At 42.9% G+C, this 19,191-nt stretch overlaps 1 long non-coding RNA gene across 2 annotated transcripts; it reads left to right on the top strand.

The window, feature by feature from the left end:
- Positions 1-276: 276 nt before the first annotated feature.
- Positions 277-14,698, top strand: LOC126543757 (uncharacterized). Of its 2 annotated transcripts, XR_007601980.3 has the most exons (4): positions 277-403; positions 6,876-7,019; positions 10,559-10,744; positions 14,601-14,698. It is a non-coding gene; the product is annotated as an uncharacterized lncRNA (long non-coding RNA). The 2 variants fall into 2 exon arrangements; XR_008615278.2 differs by lacking the exons at positions 10,559-10,744; positions 14,601-14,698 and adding an exon at positions 9,371-9,500.
- The last annotated feature ends 4,493 nt before the right edge of the window (positions 14,699-19,191 follow it).

Below are 19,191 nucleotides of genomic sequence, written 5' to 3'. Positions count from 1 at the left end.
GTACAACATTAAAAAGAAATTATATTTCAAATTCTTCTACACTCTTAGCATGGTAATGTAGTTTGCTACGCAGTTCTGATGAACCTGTTTTCAAAGGCTCCCCATGCCATTAAACAAAATAAAACAGAGCTAGCTATGCCGCGTCAAAGAGCGCATTATGCTGTAAATGTAGATAATTATCGCGTTGGTGTATTTATGCCCGTCACTCGTAATAACTAGACTGTTTGTGAGTGTGTTCCTTTGTCCACCCTAATGGAAGGCGCGAATTCACGGAAACCTTTCCAAAACTTCCAGGTTTGGCCACAATCGGTGGGGCGTGCACAGACCTTAGATTTGGCGTGGGAGAAGACAAACCTCACACGTACCTGGGACTCACTACAATGGCGCACGAACTCGGCCATTTGTGAGTATTTAAATGTAACGGTGTCCATTAAATCCAGAACTATATTACACAGCGAACCTACTCAGGTGGATATTTATTATATCAGTGATATGTGTTCTGTTACTCACAAGTACAATTTAAAATATGCCGTAGGGTTTTGTCTGGGTTTTGTCTGAGAACTAAAGCAATTTTGAAATATCGCCTGTGAGACATCTCAATTTGCTCTTTGGAGTGGTATACTCGAATAGGTGGCGATTACTTGCGCGAGTAGTCAGAATGCATAAAAAGACTATTTACTAAAATATCCACTGTGAAAGCAGACGTTATTTGTTTGTGACACATGTTATAATTTGCAACTTGAATTCTGTGACTTCTACATGCAGCGAAGTCGAAAGTTGCAACCAGATTTCTTAGGTGCATTCGAAAATTATGTGATCATATTCCTTGGCATTCAACATATCGTTGCGCTTCAGTGCATAAAAAGTATGCTGTGTTGAAAAACGAACTGCCAAAATAATGCCTCTGTGCAGAAAGCTTGACGGCTCTCAATATTGCAGCTGGGTTCAAGATTAGTTTCAAACAGATATGCCTTGAGTACTCGCTGGCTTAAATTTGCATACTCTGGTTTGTGCTCTGAACTTACTAGGTAAAAATTTAGAAGAAAATTAGTAACAATTTGTCTGTGATGCATTTCATTTCTTTTAGAAGTATTGGCGACTTTTTTGTGTAATTCAGCCCCAGGAACACAGTTGTGCTCTAGTTCGCATTATATATTAACGGTTTTGTTTTCTAAAATAAAATTAGTGGTATAGCATGACGTTGAAAGGTGCAAGCAAATACGTCATGACACATAAAATATCGAAGCAGGATACAGAAGCAATTTTGCATACAGCCAAGCAGTAACGAGGGCGTCGGAGGATCACGCCCGCGATATTAGCATAAGCTTAATAGAACTGAGCCACAGCGTCCGCTAAGGACAGTAAAATAAATGTTTAAATAGTTTAGTACTGCAGGATGCAATAAAACTTTGACTAAAAAGACTAACGAAGTTGCCTCGCGGCTCTATATTGATTTTTTATTGCATAAGACTTCACACAAGGTGCGCGGCTGCTGCATATGAGTGCGCCTGGTGCTTACGTACTAGTCGTGTTTCGGTCGAGGCCATAGCTTTTGCGAAGCTTCTATCAGCTCCGAAATTTGCGTGGGACGCCTCAGAGCCCATTTCAACACCAATCATTTGCAGGGTAAGGAGGTGAAATCACATCATATTGTTGGGTGAGTTTGTTCTCGATATACCACAGTAAAAATACAGCCCACATATTTACGCCTCTAACATCATTTGTCTTGCATAAGACCCAAATATCCTTCAAGTTAAGCGATGGACCGCTCTAGCAATGGCGCAATGGTTATATGCAGCTCTACGGTAAATTACGTAAATGCTAATAGCAACATAGTGTGCACTCTATAAGAAAAGTAAAACTATTACTACTGCAATGGTGATGTGCAAAACACTAAACAGCTTTAAAATCAACACTGCTTTTCTCTTGAGCACTGTCAAACGATTTCGAATGTTGGGAGCAATAGCTTCGGAGTCGTAAAATAACGCGACGTTGCAAAATAATAAATGGTCCTGACATATGTGGAAACCAAATAACCGAACAGCCACAGCTATATTTCAGTGACGAAAGTTATAACAGCTGCTTTTAAAAATACAACATTCAGCAGCTCTGTGGAGGCTGCTTTCACGAAAGCCATAATACGGCCACTCGATGGGCATTTGTGCCGTCCGCGTCACCGCCGTCACTGCCGAGCTGTCACAGTACCAGCGCGCATGCGCGATCGACGTAGAAAGGGCTGCATCTCAACATAAGCGAGAGTCGCGGTATGCATTTCACCGCAAAACGGAGGAAGCCAAGCATACGCATCCTCATCGTCCCCACAATAAATTTTGCAGCGGAGCAAGGGAAGCGTTCAGTAACCCCGCTACAGCCATGTGCGTTGTGCACACTTTGTATTTATTTGTATATTTATTTGTATATAAATATATATATATTTGTATATATTTGTATATCTATTTATTTGTATACTTTGTATATGACTACGGTAACAGTGCATCTACCTTTAACTCATGTTTTCAATGCGTTTTTACTCAACGTAACCTCGAACTACCTCCTTATCAATATGATAGTTTCAACAACTAGCGACCTCTCTGTATCACTTGACGGGGTTCCTAGTTTAGTGCTAAAACTTGATTGTGATAAATCCTGCGGTCCTTACGGTATTTACATTGATTTCCTGGTTCGTTACTCCCCTTGAATGTGTCATTATCTTACATTTTTTTAAAATAATTAACTACCCTGTTTGTACCTTCTTCATGGTACCCTGCTAAAATTCTAGCTTCGCGCAAATGTGGCACAAAAGAGATTTTAACTGACTAACGACCGATTTCCCTAATCTCTCACTATTGCAAACTCTACTCGAACATACAATTTACAAAGATATCGTGGAGCACCTAGACTCTAATAACATATAAGTGATTGTAAGCATGGTTTTCTTCGTGGTGTCTGCACCGTAACTCAGCTGGTTCAATTCAAGCCTGACATTGCTAAAGCACTCTATCTTGGTACACAGGTTGATGCAACTTTCATACATATGCTCCAAGTATTCGACACTGTGGATCACCATCAATTTCTATATGAACTCAGCCTCATCATAAATACTCGTAAACTCGTAGACTGGATTGCCAGTTTTCTGTCCGAACGTTTCCACCATGCACGTTAAAATGCTTCTGACTCCCCTATTGGTAATGTTTTCTCTAGAGCGCTGCAAGGCACAATCCTCGGACAACTTTTCTTTCTACTCTACATCAATGAGTTGTCACAAAATATGAATGCTAACATACGCCTCTATGCTGATGATTGCGTCCTCTACCACAATATTAACTCCCCTGAAGATCACACTGTTTTACCGACGCATTCTCACACTTCTGGCCAAGGTGTCGCACCTTCCATACGACCGTAGACTTCATCAAAAGCCTTTCAATGACATTCACCAGGCATTAACCTCCTTCCGTTTTCTCGTACTTTTTCAATATTTTTGTTTCTACTGAAAGCGCCCGAATTTAAGTACCTCGGGCACTCACTCACTCACAGTTTGTCTTGGAGCAGGCATATTGAAATATCCACTAAATCATTAAAAAAACTCTGCTATCTCCAACACACCCTTCGCGTGACTCCTCAAGAAGTTAAACTTTCAAACGTACAAAACACTAATCTGGCGAATTCTTGAACATGCATCTATGGCTTGGAACTTCTTTCATAAAAACGACATTAACAAGAGATTGAGTCTACAAACGAAACATGTAAGTTTTAACCACCATCGATACAATAGGGATTTTTCACTTTGTAACCGCTGTAATGTCAACCGCTCTGGCAGCACGTCGCCACAGCGAACGTGTAAAGTACCTGCACACATTAATTACCTCTCCACGCCGTACCCACTTTAAAAGGTACTTTAAGCTTGCTGAACTTCTCGCACTCGTGGCTCTCACTACCCAAATATTTTGCCATTGCAATCCGGAATTGTCATGTACAAACCTACCTTTTTTTCCTCAACAACTGAAGGCCGGAATTCATTGCCGAGAAATGTTGTCTGTTTGCTCGGGATAATTTTTTTTGTGTGCACAATTGACATATGATGCTATTGTCACTCCCGCTATCTCCAAAGATGGGCTGCGCAAGTAAAAAAAAAAAATTGGCCCTCCTGCAGAGCAGCAGCCGACATACAACACTGCTTACGTGCAGTTTTCCGAGCGGAAATGATAGTACACTTGGAAATACAAACGCTGACGGCTTACCTTAGGTCATATGCCATGCACAAGCAAAGTTCAATGCCCGAAACGCATGTGGCGGCTGTCCTCATCACGCCAGCGTTTTGAGATGGCTGATAGCTGCGAGGGCACTTTTTCTGTTCCGTAACGGCAGTTTCCTACGTTGCGCTACACGTTCCCACGTATTTTTAAAACACCGCCAGAAGAGCTCCAACACAATGTTAATCCTTGCTCTCGCTTGCGGTGCTACACATTCGAGCCTACATTACCAATATTTTGATTCACTAGTTACCATGCTGTACTTTTTAATGCCCCATTCCCAATTATTTGCAGCCCAGTGTTCTTTCACGCACGCTCTAATTCTATTACATGACGTAAATTTAGAGTTACTGATTTAAGACCCGTGATATCTTGCCCCCCCCCCCCTCTTCCTTGTCCTCTCGTTTCATGTTCATCCCTGGAAATAAAAACGTTTTCAACACCACATTTCAGGCAAAATATCAAGCCTCAGCAATACGGGGCATAAGTTTAAACAGTGTAATGGTCAAAAATTCTTTGTATATCGTATTCTGTCGTCCACTTTATCCAGCACCGTTTCCCTATTTTCTCCGTTGGGTTCAAAGTACCTGCTCCCCAAGTATCCTCTTTAGTTCGCCATGACTACATTGTCGACAAAGCTCACCAGGTAACTTTATCCCAAGGAAGTTTTAAGCGCTATTCATACTCCGAACATCACAGTTGTTGAAGCTTACCTTCATTCTGTTCCGTTTTCTGACTGCTTTCTAGGCGCGTGATGCTTTCATTTTACCTTACTTGTAAGAGATTATACCTTCATTTTGATTGACAGACTGTCGTTATTCCCGGCAAGATATTGTCATTGTATTCTCTGGCCTAAATTATTGTTTAATGCTTGCACTAAATTCTTTGCCTAACGCTGGATTGTTTCGCCAGCCATTTAATCAGGGCAGTAGGGGGATCTGCTACTGGCCACGAGGACACGTGCTCGAACTCTCGGTTGTGGTGGTTGTATTCTGAATTGCGAGTTAAGCTAAATGCGCTAACGATCATGTCTTTTGAATTAGGGTACGTATAATAAGCCTCAGTTTGGCTAAAGTACTCCGAAACCCCTCTTTAGGGTGCCTTATAGTCTTCTTTTGCAATGCGATGACGAACCCCATCATATAATTTTTTCTTTAATTTCAGAGCTGTTAGTCTCTGCTGGTATGCTTATATCCACTCAGCACTTGTATTTTCGGTGCAATACATATCACTTAGTAACTGTTACAACAGTGTGTGGTAAACAAACTGCCACGGCAGTTGGCGCTATGTGTGTGAAGCGCACCCTGGCTTCAATGTCTTTCAATCTCTTCAATGACTTTAGACCTGCACATTCTTCCGTGAAAGTTATTCGCCCTGATGGGATGCATCTTGCTTTAGGTTCTAGTGCATTAGGTATTAGAGCGACTCTAGTTAATGAATCATGCTCCAAATTGAAAACTATAACGTGCTATAGAGGAACTTCTTGACTAGCGGTCAATACCTTGCATGAGTTAATATTTTGCGTAACATACATTTAGTGTCTATTCGACAAGTACGCTAAAGATGTTATGATGCTCTGCTCAGCAATCGATATGAAGGCATTTTGGCGGTGCATAGCCTAATATATGGCCTGTATTATATACATTGGTAGTACCTTTCACGCGTGATGGTGATAACTTTCGCAGCATGTATAGACAATTTTCATTCCCTCAGTGTGGTTCCGGCTCGTCAGAAGAGTTTTCATTCATCATTCCGCTACCAAAGTAATTTATTGTAATAAAATAATTGGGCTACAATGAACGCTGATACTTGACAGTTTGCGCTGCGCTTTGTGGCCGAGATGGAGCCATATGACCTGTTGCACGTATTGAAAGGCAGCAGGGGTTAATACGCCACGCGACATGAAATGGTTGTTCACAACGTGGCCTTCAGGACCACGATCAATATCAGTGCTCATGTCGCATAACAGGTTGTTGCCATGCTTCATTCATTCCTTCAAATGTCACCGTCATGCTGCCGCTGCTATAGTAGTCATTCCGCAACCATTATTCTTATGCTGGCGCCATTGTCGCAATTAGTGTCTCGCCAGGGTCATCGTCATACCGCCTTCGCTTACGCCATCGAAGTCACTGTCTTCATTAAGTACAGTTCGGGTACTTCGCAGAGTACTGAAGCAGGTATTGACAATGGTGAGGATGTTGGCTGGTGCGGGAGGAGTTGCTGATGTTGCACTAAATCGGTTCGTCGTAAGAGAAATTTCTGCATTCTACAATTTCGGGTGAAACAATTTTTTAGCCTCATACGAAATAAATCAAAGATGTATTTCATACAGACACTAGCCGTGGTTCAAATATAAAATATTATGGTTCATAATTTCCCGCACAGGTAAACTCTACACGTGCCCCTGTATGTGCACGTAAAAATATTTCTAGAGCATATGGGCAATATTTTAACTACAATGGTGATTCATTGTTATAACAAACAACTTGCCCAATGCAATATCGTCTTCAATCATCTTGCGAGTCTGCATGTAAACGAAGTTTATGTTCTCATAGGTGATGGTGGCCCCATTTTTATACCTTGTGTCTAACTCAACGCAGCATAACATTTCTTTAACGTTCTCAGGTTAGGGGCATACCATGATGGCTCTTCAGAAGCACCGAATTGTCCTGCGGCTTTTGGGAACCTCATGAGTACCAAGGACAGAGGAATGCTAAACAGATCCAAGCTGTCGCCCTGCAGTCAGGATGCAATAAGGGCTTTTGTAAGGTAAATTTGTGTTTCTGCCACAAACCAAATTACTCCTACCAAAGCTTTACCACGTCTCAACTGGCAAGAACTGGCATTGAGTTGAGTATTGTGTAAAAAGGGACAGTTTGTTATGGCGTGGTTCTCATGACTGTCAAAACACTGCACAAGGGCCGCCATGAAAAAACAAGACAAGTACCACAATCGACGCTTGATCATTGCGCGTTTTATGGAGTAGAAACGAACTATTGCGCCTAACGATTCACACACATACTTGCTTATCTTTAGCCGGTGAAATGCGGTCACCGTAGATGCCTTCATCTTATTATTAATACGAAAATATTTAAGGCTCACTTACCTGCTTTGATCGGGTATTATTGTATTCAGGCTGTCATGCTAACACGTTATATATTTATTAATAATATATATTCCTTATATAATATGGAACGAAGAATGCTAGGCATAACTTTAGCAGACAGAAAGATAGCGGTTTGGATCCCAGTGCAAACGGGTATAGACGATATTCTGACGTAATACTTCTGCCGAAACCCGCAAGATGGAGGGAGGTAATTAATAAAGGGAAAATGAGACATCCACCCTTTCGTAGCAATTGCTACAAAGAAAACCCATACGGCTTCCTCAAAAAAAATGCCTCACAATTGAAGAAAAATTTGTCCTGGTCCGGGATTCGAACCCAGGACCACCGCCTTTCCAGAGCAGCCGCTCTACCAGCTGTGCGACACGGGCGGCTAGCAGATGGCAGAGCGAAGTCCAATTTGTCAACAACTCGAAGGCAAGGCGCTTGTATATAGCCTCCTCTAAACAAGCGTATATTAGGAGGTTATATGGAGCTACAGTCAAGCAGAAATACAGAAATTTAGAACAGCACAGTCAAGAGCGGCACGTGCTTGCTTTCGTCACGTGTTTAATGCTATCGGAGAAACTGCGAGCTTCTTTGTCGGTATTGAAAACTACAGCCAATGACAGAAAACCGCAGTTGTACATACACTAACCAGGCGAACCTCCTTAGACGAAATCTAGTTTTGTTTGTGTGTTTTCGGCTCAGTAGTGCAATTACTCCTTCGTTATGTTCCATATTTTCTAATTTTATCATCAAAATGGATTTTCGGGCAGATCACCTATATCCTTTAGATGATTCCACAGAGGTGCTTACCTCTTAGACATTGGCATGGTTGCAGTGACACTGCGTTATTGCCACTAGTCGACTGTACACTATCAAAACATACAAAACTTGCAGCACAAACGGACCGCAATGCGGTAACATCCACCTATGTGCATTAATGACAGCCTATTCTAATACTTCGGCGTGGATAGTTTCGGTTTCTTTTTAGGTATGAAATGTTGCTGACGCATTCAAGAATCATTCTCGTTTCAAGTGAACGAATGTGATTATAGCAACGCAAATCGCGGAATGAGTTTCGGGAACCTTTACTCAGCCAACGCGGCGCTAATGCGAAAACATGCTTTGGAATTCCTGACGTCACACTGACGTATCGGCATACGGGTTTCGGCGCGAAATTCAAATGCAGATATTTCGATCTTCATTTTCTCATCTAACAATCAAACTATTATTTTGAAATGCCTGCCTGCAGGGTTCTCAAACAATGCTTTATTAGCCCAAACTTATTTATTGTTTCGCTTTAGTGGTCCGTTCAACCAACCAGCGACAAAAGATTCACCCGGCTCCAGGAGCCTAGTTGTGTACCGGCTTCTGATAGTGCAAAACGACGAGCATAGGGGGTGGCATGATGCAGGAGAATAGAAGAAGCTGTTTGGAAGAGATTAAAGGTCGACTACAGCTTCAATGATATAGGCAGAAAGCTGTGAAAGGGTAGGGGGAGTGAAGGACTCCGAGGCGAAACGCGGCCTTCGCGCCTTCTCCCCATCCCCGTTTTCGGTCTTCCTCGTGAAACCCGCATCCCCGATTCACAACATTCAAATAGGGGAATAAGAACGGGAGAAGTGCGTTATTGCATTGGCATTTTCACTGAAAAAACACGAAGATACTGCTCGTTCTCTTCATGTATGCCTCAATTATTGGATAAAAGTGTCAAACAAGCAATTGCTACACTTAATGTGCCATTTAAACCAATTGACACTACTTGAGTCAACTGCATTCTATCTACGAATGGCACCAGAGTTTTTCAGCACTAAAAATACTTTAGACAATCGACCTAGAGTTGAATCATACAGACTGTGCTTACTGTCCATGCCTCACGTCACACATTTTTATATTCTTAATACACATAACGACTTCCAGTATACTTTCAATATGTTCCCCAAAATCTTCCTGTTCATTTGTACAGCCTACAGTCCAACAGATTTTAAACACACAACCTCTCTTTATACAGCAATTTATCAGCCACATGCATAAACGTCAGCATAGCAGGAAATTACACCAATGAATCATATCCAGGGGAAGGCTTAACTGCCGAGGAATATTGTAAAATATTGTACCCAGAGCATGAAGACGTGCAGGCCTCCAGTGTAAGTACATCACGCCACTGCCTAAAATACTACAGGCCAGATTGCGTTTCATAATTTCTCTACGATGATGGTTTACTCGTTCACTAACTTCGTAGGAAGATATTTGTTAAGACTATGTTATTTTCGCCTGGTTCATTCCTTTCAAGATAATTATCTTTCTAATGTTTTTATCATGTATTCATCCTTAACGATATGCAATAAATACGTAGAATTTTGTATACTGCCTACCCATATATATTCTACTAATCGTGAAACAGAGCAGGCAATCTTCACAGAAACCTTTTAGCTACGAGTTTGCCAATTTGCAATTTTCGGTGAACTTTTCGAAAGCCAAATGTGAGACTTTGAGACATAGGTCAAATGCAGATTCGTTAGTTGTCCTGGCAACATTGCTCAAATAAAATATGGCTTCGACATCTACGTCAACGGTGGCTCTCTTGCATGGTGCTGCGCTCGCACGTTTGTCGTTCGTGGCGTCGAATCGAGATGTTTCGTCTAAGTCGAAAGGGTTCTTGCTGCCGATTAATTTATTTTGCTCGGTTTTAAGGATTTCAGTGACGAAACGGCGGAAATGTGCGTAGGTCGAGTGCTGCAAAGCTGGAACGAGAGGTGTTTCCAGTTGCTTATATATTTCTAAATTCCTCCGATGCACGTCGTCTGCTTCTTTTGCGAAAAGATGAAATCATGCATTGGTGCTTCTCCACCACGATGACAGGCATAATTGTTGGTGCATAACAACTCTTTCGATGTCCGTACCTTTTTTTTTTCTTTTTCTGGCTTGTGCACGGCAGCATCAAGATGATTTGAGAACCATGAGACATTCAGTGCATGCAGTGATAGGAGGCCCTCTTTAGCTTGAAGCTTCAACTTGGATATCTGTTTCTGAGCGCCGTGGCAAGGGGGCAAGCTTTTAGTTAGAGTCGCCGATAGAAGCACAGGAAGGCATTCGAATTGATTTCTGAATCACGCAATCGCACATCCTACTAATCTCCCGTTGATCTGTCTCGATCGGCAATGACAAATTCTACATGTTTGTTTCGCTTCTTCAACAGAGTCACGATGGAGATGAGTGTGAAGTCGAATGCTGCTGGTCAGAGAATCTCAGCATGAAGAACCAAATAAATTATACATACATGGAAGAATCTACAAGTGAAGGAAATTACGACAACTATTACGCAAATGCTCTCATGTGTAGATACTTTCCTGCCCTCGATAGAATGACATGTGGGGAAAACAAGGTATTTATGAATACAGCAACATAATTTCCATTGAAAATATATTTCTGTTTTAGTCATTGGTAAGCAGTGACGTGAAACCAAGTCTAAAACTTTCCTAAACGTTAATGTGAAATGAAATGTCCTATCTATATAAATGTCGGTAGTGGTATGAAGATAAAAAGAAAACATGTTTGAAGGCAGCCTAACAAGCGCATCCTGGTGGGGCACAGCAAGCTCACGCTTGAACTGGTACGCTGTTCCGTAAGATGGCTACGCAGAGAAGCAATTCGGAAAAAAGATTCAGTTCACAAAAGATATAGAAGGACAAAATGGCAAAGGAGTCGCACTTCACAGAATGCGACATGACAGTTTAGTTTCTTTCTTCACTCGCAGTAGATCCATCTACGCGATGTGAAGAAAAAAAGTTGAAAATTCCACATTGTGACGCATATTGAGGAGCACCGCATCATAAGGTACCTAACCCTTGTGTGCAGACCACACAGGGATGTGCCGTGAAATTGCTTGGGACAACGTGAATGAAAAAAGTGAGGGAACCTGTCTCACGATGAGTGTCGATTAAATTGCTTTTAGCCTTGACTCAATATAGCGATACAACGTATAGCCACCGTTGAAACGAGGTGTGTATGAGGCGTGTACCGCAGCGGGACTCCTTTTTCGCGCTTCTCTAAGAACACCCGGTGCCATCTAGCGCCGCCACCGTGAAGCCTGCACGTGACCTCCGAAATGCATCCCACGCCAGTGCGTGCGAACGCTGTAAAACATGCTTTCCGGCAACTGCCCTCATCTCCCGAGCTCTACATCTCCCGAGCTTCTTCTCGGCACGTTAAGAGGAAGCTTTAGCTCGGGTGCTCCTATCTAAATACATGTAAAAGGAGAATTCGTTTTTCTCGGCAACCACTGCACCAAATTTGACGGGGTTTGCTGCATTTAAAAGAAAAACCTAAAATCTAGTGATTGTTGGTTTCGAATTTTCGATTTAGGTTGTCATTTTTTTATAAAAAATTGGCAAAAATCGCAAATTTTCAGAAAACGAAACTATCAAGTTTACAACTCCGTAACCCAGCAACAAAAAATGATATAGCAATTCTGTGAATTGTATCTGATAGCACATCTGAAGCGGACAAAATTGATATGTTACACATGAACCTCAAAAAATGTGTCAATGTGTTATTACCACTTTTGCAAAAGCCTCGTAAATAACGTAACAAATTCACGTAAGATGTAAAATGACATATCAAATTTGTCCGCTTTGAATGGTCTAACGGATGACGTTTACAGAATCGCGATATCTGTTTTGGATGCAGAGCTATTAGTTTTTAAACTTCGTGCTTCTATATTTTTCAAACTTCAGAATTTTTGAAAATCTTTTTAACAAAATTCAAGCCCTAAATCGAAATTGCGCTTCCAACAGTCACTAGAATTCAACTTTCTCTCTCAAATGCAACAAATTTCATTAAAATCGGTCCAGGGGTTATCTCAGAAAAACGTTTTTGCGTTTTTACATGTATTTGAATAGGCCGCGTCGGAGTTGGGCCCGAGCTAAAGCTTCCTCTTAACGCTGAGTCATCCGGTGCCGCTGCTACAAAGTCCGCTCGTCGCCTCCGATACGAAAATCGTGGCGCGCTGGTGCCGGTGAACGCCTGTAATTGTTCCGCAGCTACCTGAAGATTCAGAGGCATATAATCAGTGACCCAAGTTGTCGAAAGTTGAATCGAAGAGCAGCACAAACCAGCAAGGTGCAGTCATGTAGCTGCTCGGTAAGCAGTTAGCATGAAAGGCGTTCTTTGCAAAGTGGCACGGACCCGGTGCATGTGTGGTAAGGCCTGCTAATGCGTCGGGTTCCTGTCATTCAGGAAGATTTGTGACGTGGTTTCCATTCCGCTGAGCAAAGATGGCATATACGTAATATTTTTTGACATTGTAGAGCTGCACATTCCCAGTGGAACATGCCTAGGTACCCAAGTTGTCATCAAAGACGTTCATTGAAGACCCGCACAGACTGAGTGGCACATACCCAGAGCTGCAAGTCAGCGCCATTGAGTTTCTTCGAACAGCAGTGCCTAGTGTCTACGCAGTCCCACAACGGCAGTGACCCACGCCGGAGTGAAAGGGTTCCTTGCATAGCGTCTCGTATGTACACAGTGACCCATACTTAGCGATTCAAGTTGGTCCGGTGGCTGGTATCGAATGCTGTTACATCAGTAAAGCAGGCCATTTTGCTGACCATTCCACCACAGAACACCTCATGACCCAGGTAGGCGGGAAGATGGTTAGATACATATATGCAAACATTAGATAGATAGATAGATAGATAGACAGACAGACAGACAGACAGACAGACAGACAGACAGACAGACAGACAGACAGACAGACAGACAGACAGACAGACAGACAGACAGACAGACAGACAGACAGACAGACAGACAGACTGACAGATAGACAGACTGACAGATAGATAGATAGATAGATAGATAGATAGATAGATAGATAGATAGATAGATAGATAGATAGATAGATAGATAGATAGATAGATAGATAGATAGATAGTCTGTGTGCAAGTAAATAATTCTTTTTTCCGCCTACACTACTGCGGTTGGAACACCCGGCCTGTCACAGCAGCGCTGAGTCAGTCCATCTCCTGAAACTCATAAGCATAAGTTAGGCTATTGCATAAGCAAATTGCCCTTTGATAAGCACGTGACATGTCTCCCGGGAGTCTGCGACCACAACCGAGAATTGGAGGAGGGAAAGGGGAGGGCTATAGAAATGCTTCAAACCCCTGGGGTTCTTGAACGTACATACGAAAATAAATGCACTAGTTCTTAGGATTACGCCCTATCGAAACACAGCAGCCACGGCAGGGTATCGAACCTGCAACATGGTGCTTAGTACTAGAGGGCCACAGCTACTGAGCCATAGCAGCGCATCGCATAATTTGGCGGTACAATGCGCACAAGGCGGTGAACTGAAGCTTCGCTCTTCTAAATACGCCAAAATTAAAATATATCCTGGAGCTTTTCTCAACAAAAGCCACGATCTTATCATAAAGCACACCGTAATGGGGACTGCGGAATAATTTTGACCACCTGGGGCTCTTTACCGCGCAGCCAATCAAGGATACACGCGAATATTAGCATTCAGCTCCTATCGTAACCATGGCCGCCTTGGCGGGGACTCGTGCTCAGCAGCACAGTGCCTTAAGCACAGAGCCACCAAGGCGGGTATAGGCGTGAATGGTTTCGATGCATAGACAATGAACGTGAACAATGAGTAGCTAGTGTGGCCGAGAGCGAGATCTTCGAAGAAAATGGGCGCTGTGTCAGTCTCACCAGTCGGAATAACCGTTTACGCAAATGACTGTCCAAAATGCTCAATATTGTACTTGAGTCTCTTACTTCATTCAGTGATTTCAAAAAAAACTCAGTGCCCTTCCACCCTATGAAGAAGGATGACCAGCGAAGCTGTGTATGTGGGTGCCTTAATGGCAAACTGCACCTCCGCTGCGGGTCGGCCCGCCATTGCACTATCTCCGGGATCAGTCCACGTATGGGGAGTGCTTAACGTCTGCTTCGCCTCCGCCGCGAGTCGGCCCGGCATTGCAATATCTCCGGGACTGCCCATGTATGGGGTTTTTTTCCTTACAACGACACAAAAATTTCCTTGGAAGGTGGAGGTATACAGCTTGCATGTAAAACTGTATTGAAGCCCTGTAACGACACTGCTGAGGATTCTGAAAATTAACTGCACGAAAATCAGAAAATATCGCGTACCGTAGTTTGAATGTTAACAATTTAGTGTTTGGCCTTCTCAAAGTAATATTGCCATTGAAATGGGGCACATCTTTTTTTCTGTGTAGACGTGCAAAGGAGGTGTTTGTGGAGAACACGACTGGGAACAGATACGTCAGGACCGGCAAGTTTTCCCTGCGAGACCGCCGTACAGATGTTGGCAATAAACTTTGTAAAAATGCCGTGCAATTTCTTCCCTTTATTATGCTGAACTCACCTTTCGTTTTTTGTCAAAGATTAAAATAACGGCGCACTTGGCTGATCATTTATGTTTGCTCGTCAATATTTCCTGGAATTTTCAACAAAATTGACTTAGTGGCTCAAAAGTTCAGTCATTGTAATCACTATAGCTATGAGCAGCTGCTGTGACAAGATGCCAGCCTGGTTGTTAAATGATTATTCGAGCTGTTGGTGGTGGCGTCGTCACCGCGTGAAAAGCAGTATTACGAATTTAATCAAAGATATGTGCTGTTATTGCTGTCAAATTATAAACAACTATGAACATGTAGAGGAGCCGTTGATGCTGTTTCGCTTATAAAATGGTTCATCGATACGTTTTGTGAACTCGTGTATGGATGCCTGCATTTTGCGTGTTTGGTGCAGTGAGAGTACGGCAAATTCACCGTGACACTGTCGAGTTATGTAGAAACTACTCGGTTGGCGGACCTCTATTTCGGTAAAAAAACTTGTTGGCGTCTTTTGTTCACGTAAGCTGACATTTTATTGTGAGTTTGGACAATAGGCATAGCCCACAAGCATGCGATGCGGGCTGTTGTGGTGGGCGGCTTTTATCCCATGATGCCTGATTTTCTATCGGCCACGGTCTTCCAAACGACCGAATAGTGGTGGACTGTTTTAACACCAGCCGCGCTGCAAAGCACGGGGTCGCGGGATCAAATTCCGGCCAAGGCGGTCGTATTTAGATTTGGGCTAAATGGGAGAAAACCTGTGTTATGTGCATTGAGGGCACATTAAGTATGCCCTGGTAGTTGAAATAATTCCAGAGTCTTTTAACTACGACGTGCCTCATAATGAAATCGCCGTTTTAACACGTAAAACGCAGAATTCAATTGATCTACTTTAGAGATTTTACTAATCTAAAGCTTTGTGTCGTAGGACAGCCACCAGTGACAGACCTATTTACCAATCTTCGTTCTTATCCGTGGAAATATTTACAAAGGTGAAGCTTTGGTGACAGTTATAGGTTGTATCATATTTCTGTGGTGCATATGACCACCTGATCTATTGTAGTGTTTAAGTTGTTTGTTTATTCAACTTCACAGTCACACATTAGCTGCAATGTGCCAAATGTAGTGGCTGCAGCGGCTTTTTGAGGAAATGTAACACGTCAGGCAAGGTAATGGGGCTATCATGCATGTAATTCAAACGTCGGAGTTAGCTGTTCTAAAATTAGTCACTTATTAAATAAATCACCTAGAGTGGCTGCGCACAATACTCTTGAAGTTCCGTTAGTTTCACTACGACACGTAGTGAGAATATTAAGAATACGAAAAGTAGAATTTGTGATTGCTTTAAAGTGCTTGTTACTGCTGATTCCAGGGTCCTTCGTAAACCCTTAATGTGAGCCGTCAACGCTTGCGTGACTTATTGTTTCAGCAATGATAGTGCGGTCAGTAGCCGACATGGTAATAATGTTGAGGCCAAATCAAAATGTATGGGCCAATACTTCCGTCCGACTGGAACTGAACGTCGCCGACACAAAAATTACTCAGTGCATTGTGAGCTGCAAAAACCGGAAACCTCATATGCTGGCAACCATACTGCCGAATAATAAGTGGCCGTTATGCTGTTGCAATATCGGCGCTCTTCCCAGAATTATTTACATCGTAGGCAGAAGAGAAGAGCACTTCCACAAACATCCGAAGCTAGGGAGAAAGCGTTCGACACAACATTGCAGTACAGAATCTTTAGAGACTTTCCAGGAATGGGCATCCTTGGCGATATGCTAAACCTTATAGAAAGCTATTTGTCCAATGGTAACTTCCGCGTAAAAAATCGGGAGTCTATTCTCACGTCCATTTCTACAGGAAACCCCAGGGAGGCGCACTCAGCTGCACACTCTTTATCGTTAAGATGACCACACTACGTGCTTTATTACCACCGGCCATTTTTATTCTTTCTGCGTGGACGACATTGAAATAGACTTCAAGTCTTGTAGCCTCGCAGTGTGTGAGCGACAGGTAGAGCATGGCTTGAACAAGGTGTCCAAGTTGGCAGACAAAAATGGATTTAAAATCAACCCCCACAAAAGCACTTATATTCCTTTTACCTAAAAAGAGAGGCCTGGTCCCAGATCCTTGTGTAGAAATTTGTGGACAACAAATACTGGTCTACAAACAGCATAAATTTCTCGTTATTATACTTCTCTCCAGGCTTACTTTCATCCCACACATTAAATATCTTAAAGAAATATGTCTAAAACAATGAACCTACTGAAAATTCTATCCCACACAACATGGAGTAACGACTGGAAATGTTTGGTGAATCTTTATAGGACCCTAGTTAGATCACAATCGGACTGTGGTGCTGTGGTATATCACTTTGCCGCCCCGAGCGCGATAAAATATGCTAGATCCTGTCCACCATCTAGGTAACCGCTTAGCCACTGGCGCTTTTAGCACAAGCGCTATTGAAAGTTCATACACAGAATCAAATGAATGGTAACTCCATCTACAGAGAACATGCATCAGCCTCGCATATTTTTGTTAAAATGCACTCTAATCATGAACAACCATGTTTTATTGCCGTTAACGATGTGACATGTGCTACACTGTTCCGTAATCGTCCGTCCGTGAGACAGCCTTTCTCGCTGTGTGTGAGGGAGCTCCGCGATGAAATACATGTCCCACTCCTTGAGCATCGCTTAATGCATCCAACCAAGCTGTTACCTCCTTGGGAGTGGCAGGTGGTAGAATGTGACATATCCTTTCTAGAAGTTACAAAGCACGCTCCAGAGGTTGAAAGGCGATTGCATTTCCTAGAACTCCAGTATAAGCACGCGTGCACAGAGTGCTCAGAAAACTCGTCAAGAGCTTTAACGCACTGTCTTACACGCGGGGACACGAGGTGGCGGGATCAAATTTCGGCCACGGTGGACAGATCTCGATGGGGGCCAAATGTGAAGACACCCGTGTACTTAGATTTAGGTCTCATAATGCCTCATAATCAGATCGTGGTTTTGGCACGTAAAACCCCAAAACGTAATTTTTCATTTTTTCCTTACACACGGAAAATTGAAGATAATCTCTTCCGTTCAAACTCAGGCATGCGCCCGTGGTCTAATGGTTAGTGCATCTAGCTGTTGTGCTACTCTGTTATAATGATGCGATCGGATATTTTCATTCATGTTCATCTATTAAACGCAAAGTGTTTCTCAGCAATTTACCATCACTATTTTGTACCCTGCATGTTTCAAACCTCTTTCGTGGGCTGATCCCGGTGATATCGCGGCCTAAAAAGGGCGAAGTACTGACTGCAACAAAAGGTTTAGCGTTGCACTGCAATTGCTGAGGCATTCTTCGAACTCAGGCGCGATATACATGGGTGCGCCAAAATTGCTGGTGCCTTTAAAAGCTCTACCACACCACCAAGGGCCAGTAATGAGATTGCCCAGATGCCACTACGCATCCCGTGAAGAGTCGCACCAGTTAAATTCAGCACTTTGAGCTCTCACATCGATTCCCACCTTTAATGTTTATAGACTATGCTCATTTAAGTTGAAAGCATGCGCCGTCAGTGTCGTGTTTGATTACACTAGTCTTGTTTGTGGGCTGCGATCCTCGAAAGTTTGAGGAATAATTTCGTCTATATGGTAGGACCTAGTGGGAGCTACTTTTTGATATCATCACGTAGCAATACAACCGGCTACCCAACATGTCATTAAGCACGTCGTTAAGCAAACTAATTATAGGCGGGCCGGGATGACAACACTGACGTGGACAGTGACGGCAACGACGATGGTGAAAATTCACTTGAAGTGTCCATATAGTTGCAATCGCAACAACATGACGGGGACTTCAGATTACTCCTTGAGGCAATTAAGATGTTACACTGGAAGTGGAGGATCGCTAACATTTGAAGAACACGTACTGAGGTACGCTAGACAGAAAGAAAGCCACCTATATATGTGATTGCATGGTTTTTTAGGAAAGCAAAGAATTTTTTGAGCAATTTCAAGCGCGTGAAAGCGTCTAATGCTTTCGATAAGTGTCTAACTATTGGGTCGATTGGCACCTACGTTAAAAGCCTGTATATGTCATGGTGCGGACAATATTCCTCGCAGTGGCCCGGTAATAGGATCAGGATACGTGACCTTTAAGAGCACCCTTCGAAATCCCGGTGGCCCTTTAGTCAAAGCAACAGCACGCCGGCACAATGACTGTGTGATGGATGGACCACCCGGTTGCAAGCACTGAGTCCGCTCCGCAAGGTACCCCGGTGAGACCGCAGTGGTTCTACTTTTCGTTGATTTTAGCTTGCTCACTCGCTACAGATGTTCATCGCATTGGCAAGATATATTTGTGTGTCGATGGGGTGCGCTATCCACTATCATCTAGCACACTTGTATTCAATCATCGCCGTTTAGAGCCTAGAGGACTGTCAAATATCCTCGCTTGATGAACACTTTGCGGCCGCCGT

This window comes from Dermacentor andersoni, chromosome 10, assembly GCF_023375885.2.
Source record: "Dermacentor andersoni chromosome 10, qqDerAnde1_hic_scaffold, whole genome shotgun sequence".
NCBI lineage: Eukaryota > Metazoa > Arthropoda > Arachnida > Ixodida > Ixodidae > Dermacentor > Dermacentor andersoni.
This window is presented reverse-complemented; position numbering and strand designations above follow the sequence as displayed.